The sequence below is a fragment of the Penaeus chinensis genome, chromosome 8 (assembly GCF_019202785.1).
Source record: "Penaeus chinensis breed Huanghai No. 1 chromosome 8, ASM1920278v2, whole genome shotgun sequence".
In the NCBI taxonomy this organism is placed as follows: Eukaryota; Metazoa; Arthropoda; class Malacostraca; order Decapoda; family Penaeidae; genus Penaeus; species Penaeus chinensis.
This window is the reverse complement of record NC_061826.1, coordinates 40444657-40452156: the sequence shown is the minus strand read 5'-3', so window position 1 is coordinate 40452156 and position 7500 is coordinate 40444657. Positions and strand designations below refer to the sequence as shown.

General features: G+C 42.1%; 1 protein-coding gene across 2 annotated transcripts in view; it reads right to left on the bottom strand.

Moving 5' to 3' along the window:
* The window catches only part of LOC125028162, a 101389-nt gene that overhangs the window by 15345 nt on the left and 78544 nt on the right, over window positions 1–7500 (bottom strand). For both annotated transcript variants that reach the window (XM_047617526.1, XM_047617525.1), the window contains one exon: window positions 331–364. The gene's annotated coding sequence lies outside the window, so the exon portion shown is untranslated. The remainder of the gene's footprint in view (window positions 1–330; window positions 365–7500) is intronic.

The window sequence follows — 7500 nt, the reverse complement described above, 5'->3', positions numbered from 1 at the left end:
TCTTACACTTAAACATCTCTACTTCAGTCAAGCGTCTATCTCTATTTATATCTATTTGTATCTCTCTCTATATCTATCTATATAATATATATGAATATATATGTATATATATACATATATATACATATATATATATATATATATATATATATATATAACCTTCTTTCTGCCTCTCAATTAAATTCTCCCACTACAATCACTCTCTTACACTTAAACGCCTCTACTTCAGTCAAGCGTCTCTCTCCGTCACTGAACTGCGTCTCGCTCACCTAAAACGAATATCCCACATAACTATGCCTCACACAGCCCCAGTTCTGTCTGTGTACTTACCAGCAGTGTCGCCGGAAACAGTCCTTCCTGCACTCTGCAATGGCAAAGAAAGAGAAAGGCTTAATCACTTGTTATCAACGATGGATATCGACAATCAGATGACTGTGTAATGTCAATAGTAGTGACAATAGTAATATGGCAGAGTAATTTCTATAATAGTGGTGACGGAAATGTTGAGGGCGATTGTAATGTTAAAAATTGTCATAATGATAATTGCGGTGGTAACACATGATGGTAAGTATGACTGATGAGGATGATGATAACTGTATGAATAATTGTGAAAATGGAAATAATGATGATGACGATAATAATGGTGGTAGTGATAAGCATAATGATGATAATGATGGTGCTGACAAAAATGACGATAAATATTATTATAATGACTGGAATGATAACAGTACAAACACAAATATTATTATTACTGCTGCTGCTAACTATAATAATAATAATCATTAGCATTATCATACTCATTTTATAATGAATGATAATAACGATTATGATGATGATGAAAAATAACAAGAAGAGGAAGAAAATAAAGAAAACAACAACAATGATAATACTGGTGAAAATAAGATCACACTCACAATCATTCACACACATGCCTCCCAGACCTAAGACACATCAACGAAGTAAAAGAAGAGAGAAAATAACACGTTAGACCAGCGGCCGCACATTCGGTCACTGTAATAACCCAAACACAGTGTTTCTCTCCTCGACTTACGTAACAACACATTTCGACCACAAACACGCTGTCATGAGGCCTAAGCAAAAGTGAGAGTCATAACATGTGTTGTGATGATTTGTTGGTTCCTTGGTCGTTTGGCAAGTGTCAGAAATATGATCAAATGACAGATTATTAATGCGTGGGAGTATTTATCAAGAGGGAGAGAGATCGAAGAAAGTGTGGGTGAAAGAAAGAGAAATTATTTTTTTTTTTTTTTTTTTTAAGCACAGGACTTTTTTCCCTCTCTCGCTGAATTTCAATGTGCGACCGAAACGAAGAGTGTTAATATCTCTTACTTAAAAAAAATCATATATATCACTGCCACGAAAACTTCATATTTTTTTTGGATTATGAAAATAAAGATTCCATTACACGCAACCACATGACGAAAACGCTTCTGAAGTAACGAGTTATAAAAGTTAAACAAAATTATGCAGCGATATTACACATTTATGTTGTAATAGATGATAAACAGGCCGTTGTTTTGATCACACAATATACCACACACCCTATGCAACATACTGCAACATGGCAATACAACAACGCCTCATAAAGCATCCTCAGCCACACCACACAGATTGCATAAAACCAACAGGTAAACAGCGTGAAAAAATTAGCAGTTCAAACATGTTATGAATTCGTATACAATGGTTTGCTTTGGCGTGACGGGCTCTCCGAGTCATGATGAGAGATTGCAACAGATATCACGCCACAAGAGGAATGTGCAACAGTAAATACAAATATACACGATGAGAATTGTGTATGGAAGCGATGGGGGGAAGAATGGATGGGGAAAGTGAGAGAAGGGAAGAAGAGAGAAATGAGGTAGGGGGGAGACGGAGGGTGGGAAGGAGAGGGAGAGGGAGAGGGAGAGGGAGAGAGACAGAGAGAGAGAGAGAGAGAGAGAGAGAGAGAGAGAGAGAGAGAGAGAGAGAGAGAGAGAGAGAGAGAGAGAGAGAGAGAGAGAGAGAGAGAGAGAGAGACAGGCAGAGAGAGAGAGAGAGAGAGACAGGCAGAGAGAGAGAGAGAGACAGGCAGAGAGAGAGAGAGAGAGACAGGCAGAGAGAGAGAGAGAGACAGGCAGAGAGAGAGAGAGAGAGAGAGAGAGAGAGAGAGAGAGAGAGAGAGAGAGAGAGAGAGAGAGAGAGAGAGAGAGAGAGAGAGAGAGAGACAGGCAGAGAGAGAGAGAGAGAGACAGGCAGAGAGAGAGAGAGAGAGAGAGAGAGAGAGAGAGAGAGAGAGAGAGAGAGAGAGAGAGAGAGAGAGAGAGAGAGAAAGAAAGAAAGAAAGAAAGAAAGAAAGAAAGAAAGAAAGAGAGAGAGAGAGAGAGAGAGAGAGAGAGAGAGAGAGAAAGAAAGAAAGAAAGAAAGAAAGAAAGAGAGAGAGAGACAAAGAGAGAGAGAGAGAGACAAAGAGAGAGAGAGACAGGCAGAGAGAGAGCGCGAACTGAAGGGAGAGAGAACCAGCGAGCGAGCGAGCGAGAGAGAGAGAGAGCGACAGAGACACAAAGGCAGATGTTAATCCATGTTAATCAGATTCTCAGCAAGACATATAAGGCAAGAGCTCCTTTCTTTGAAACGCCCAAACGAATCACGAATCCCCACAACTATTCACATATGCAAATAACGCTTCGCAAAGACCGTTACGCCCCGCTACACAAACTAGACCACGCGGCGACAGTCAGACGGACAGACAGGCCTACACAATGACATAGGCCTATCATTAGCAAAGACTCCCAAGGCATCACCTCTCAAGACAGACTTTCTCTTCTCGATATCATCCGCAGAAAACGTGAGATCCGTCTACGGGGGGGGGGGGGGGGAGAGGAAGAGTTGATAGGCCTACTTAGTCTCTTTCTTGAGATCAAATAAATGATACCTTTCCTGCCTTATTATTCGCTGCGTAATAATCATAGGTCAGTCAATCCATAAATAAATTATAATAGATAGATTGATAGAAAGATTTATAGATATTTGTGTGTGCGTGCGTGTGTGCGTGTGCGTGTGTTTGTGCATGCGTGCATGTGTGTATGTGTGTGTGAATTCGTACGTATATGTATGTATAAACAGACTTTCTCAGCGTCCTTGAAGAGGGTGAGAGTAAGAAGGTCGAGGACATTTAGTCTCCCAGACATTCCGGAAATAGGCCTAGCTAATGTGTAGGCCTACCCTCACGGGTACACACACGGCCTTGGGAGGTCGCCCATGCGGGGAGAGTTGCCTTAGGGGCTTGGGGGAGGGGGAGGGGGATGGGAGAGGGGGAGGGGGAGGGGGAGAGGGAGAGGAAGAGGGAGAGGGTGGGGGAGGGGGAGGGAGAGGTTGAGAGGAGGAGGGAGGGGTAGCGGAGAATGGCACATTAAGCGCACACGCGCACACGCACACGCGCGCAAACACCGACATAAAAAAATGACATAAAAAAAGAGATTTGACACTTTTTTTTTTTAACATTTTTTTTCTTCCTTTTTTTTCCTCCTATCTTTCTTTTTACATTGTACACTGACAACCGCTTTCTCGCCTGTAATAAAAATAAAAATATATATAAAAAACGATGGGTTTACACAACGTACGCGTCTACCATCGCATTGTCTGAAAATTATGGTCATTTTTGGCGCCAAAACGAGGACTTATTTTGTCTGGGAGAAAGATAGTGGTGAAATATGGGACTGTTTTGCCTGTCCGATTCATTGATAAATCGCGTGAAATTTGTAGTGCGTAGTGTGCTTGTGTAGTGTGTGTGTGTGTGTGTGTGTGTGTGTGTGTGTGTGTGTGTGTGTGTGTGTGTGTGTGTGTGTGTGTGTGTGTGTGTGTGTGCGTGTACATGCACGTGTATATGCATATATCTGTGCCTGTATCTATCTTGTCTCTACGGCTGAGTACGTATAAACGTATATGTGCACGCGCGTGTGTATGTAAGCCATCCCTCGTGCGTTTTCCTAATGTGTTTACGATTACAAACAGCCATCGGCGTGGCTGACGTAGGCCTAAGCATCACCAACCCCATAGGCCTGTCATTAACTGTGTCGCACTAAATGTAACCTCCTTTTTCACCTATTCAGACTTCCAACTATAAATATTATCGCTATTTTGACACTTCTGAGCCTGAGGTGAGCTTCGGGCCCTGCCATTAACAAGTGTCACTTAACCTATATTTTACAGGTTTTTAGATATCTTCCTATATACCATTCTTTTTACTTTGTCTTGATTTTTTTGTTTTGAATATAATGATTTGCTTCACACTAGAGCTTTTTCTGATATTTTCCTAAACTAATTTCCGCAGTTTATTATCATATTCGTCTTTTGTTTCAATGATTCAAAGGAAAGTCTCGCTGACACAAGAGATAGAGAAAGTAGAATCAGCATAATAGCGATATGCAAACGAGTTTAGAGAGAGAGAGAGAGAGAGAGAGAGAGAGAGAGAGAGAGAGAGAGAGAGAGAGAGAGAGAGAGACGGTAGAAACCAGAAAGATGAACAGTATACTTAGTGCATGTATGCTGTGTATATTCTGTATATATTCTGTGAACGTCGACGACCGGGAGGAGGGGGGGGTGAATTAACCTATTTTTATATTTAATCAAAAGGGAAGTCCGTCTCGACGTCTATGCCTACACTCGCACTCGCCCGCACGCACGCACGCACATGCACAGGTGGTAACCAGTCATCGCCAGGAAAGCAACATACGCTTCGTCTCTTCTCACGATTTCTCCAACCAGTCATGCTAGATTCCCCCCCCTTCCCCCTCCCCCCCTCTCCACCCTTCCCCCCCAACACCACTACGACTACGTACCCCCTTCACTACCTTTCTCCACCATGTTCCCTTCTCCATCACCACCACCATCGTGCCTTCCCCCCTAACCCCCCTCCCATTCACCAGCACTCCCTCACCACCCTTTTCCTCCACCACTCCCCCCTTACCACCACCTCCCCCCCAATCATAACCACCTCCCTCCCTCCCCATTCACCACCACCTCCCTCCCCCCCCATTCACCACCACCTCCCTCACCACCCTCTTCCTCCACCACCTCCCTCCCTCCCCATTCACCACCATCTCCCTCACCACCCTCTTCCTCCACCACCTCCCTCCCTCCCCATTCACCACCACCTCCCTCACCACCTTCTTCCTCCACCACCTCCCTCCACCCCAATCACCACCACTCCCCCACCAACCACCTTCCTTCACCACCACTCCCCCCCCTCACCCTCCCCTCATTCTCTCCTCCCCCTAACCCTTTCTCACACCTCATTTTATTTACCTTTAGGATATATGCAAGACATTTAAGGCGCAAAAAAAAAAAAAAAAAAATCAAGATAGATTTAATTTTCCGGGGATGGCGCTGTGCTGTTTTTGCTGCAGCTGGTTTAATGCCTCTTCGTTATATATGTATATAGGTATATGTGTGTGTGTGTGTATATGTGCCTGCGTATGTATGTATGTATGTATGTATGTATGTATGTATGTATGTATGTATGTATGTATGTATGTGTATATATGTAAGTGTATATATGTATGTGAATATGTGTATATATGTATGTATATATGTGTATGTATGTGCGTGTGTGTATATGTATGTATATGTATATGTATGTATATGTATGTATATGTATGTGTATGTATGTGTATGTATGTGTATGTATGTGTATGTATGTTTATGTATGTGTATGTATGTGTATGTATGTGTGTATGTGTATGTGTATGTGTATGTGTATGTGTATGCGTGCGTTTGTGCGTGTATTTGTGCGTGTTTTTGTGCGTGTTTATATTTAAATATGTATATTTAGCTATATACAGCTATACATACCTATATATACATGTACATATATAAAAAATATACATATATATATACATATATATAGACATATACACGTATATGGATACATACATACATATATACAACTATTCATGCATACAGATAGATACATACACACACATTTATATGTACACACGCAGACGCACACGCATACACATACACATACACATACATATATATATAAATATATATACAATGCTAACCCTCTGTTTGGCAATCCAGTGGTTTACCAGAAAATGCTCCATAATGAACCAGACCATAACCATTACATCAGTGCTGTTTCCACAACTCCCCATGGCCAACACCTCGCTATTATTATCATATTCATTAGAACGTGACTTATTTTGCGGTTTTTTTATGTGATATATTAATGGCAGTGTTTAGAATGGTGACATATCAATAAATATCGACAACAACAACAGTAATGATGATTATCATCATTATCATTATGATCATTATTATCATTATGATCATTATTACTGTTATCATTATCTTTATCATCATTATCATTATCATTATCATTATGATAATGATGAGGATGATGATGACGATACTGATGATGATAAAAAAAACAACAGTAACAATAACGATAAGGATTAAAATTAAGATAATCATCATACTTATAATGATCATCATTATCATCATTGCCATAAAATGATAACAGTCGATCACAACAATAACAACGAAATTGCAAATCATGTCAAAGCGTTGGCGTTCTCATTCAGTCATCATCATGCATTCATATCAATAATCGTAAAGACACTCATTAACAACTTAATTATTATGCAGTTACCACTTCCATCACGTATTCATTTCACTGCTCTTACTCACTTTCCTTACCTCATCACCCTCATAACTCACCCTTCTCCTCATTACCTTATTTATTACATTATTTAATTATTATTTACTCCTTCATCATCACTTCATCACATCGGTCCTCATGACTCATCTTCTTTACTTTCCTCATCACCTCATCACTTGGTCCCTCACCATTCACCCTCCTCACTCTCCTCCTTATTCCCTTGTCCTTTACAAACTACCCTTCTCCCTCCTTATCATCACCTCGTCCCTCACAACTCACCCTTCTCATCACAAACATTACTTTATCCCTCACAATCCACCACCCTCACCCTCACCCTCCTCCTCCTCCTCCTCATAACTCACCCTCACCCTCACCCTCTTCCTCCTCCTCCTCATAACTCACCCTCACCCTCACCCTCCTCCTCCTCAGCCTCCTCTTCCTCCTCACCACCCTCCTCCTCCTCCTCCTCCTCCTCCTCCTCCTCCTCCTCCTCCTCCTCCTCCTCCTCCTCCTCCTCCTCCTCCTCCTCCTCCTCCTCATAACTCACCCTCCCCCACCTTAAAACCGGAATTAACCCCGAAAATTTTATACCTTCACATCAACATCATTTTTCCCCCTTCCGGAATGCTCTCGAAGAAAGCAGACACGCAGATGTACACGCTCCCCGTCTGCTAATTATGCCAGAAGTAGATTTGGGTCACGTGACGTAGGCTATGGCGACGGTCTGCACGCGCGTCGCCGCCGCCGCCGCCGCCGCCGTTACTAATACGCGCGTGTTCAGACGATTCGGGACGGGCCGTGGCGAAACATTCGTCTAAGTTTTTTCTTTCTCTTTCGGT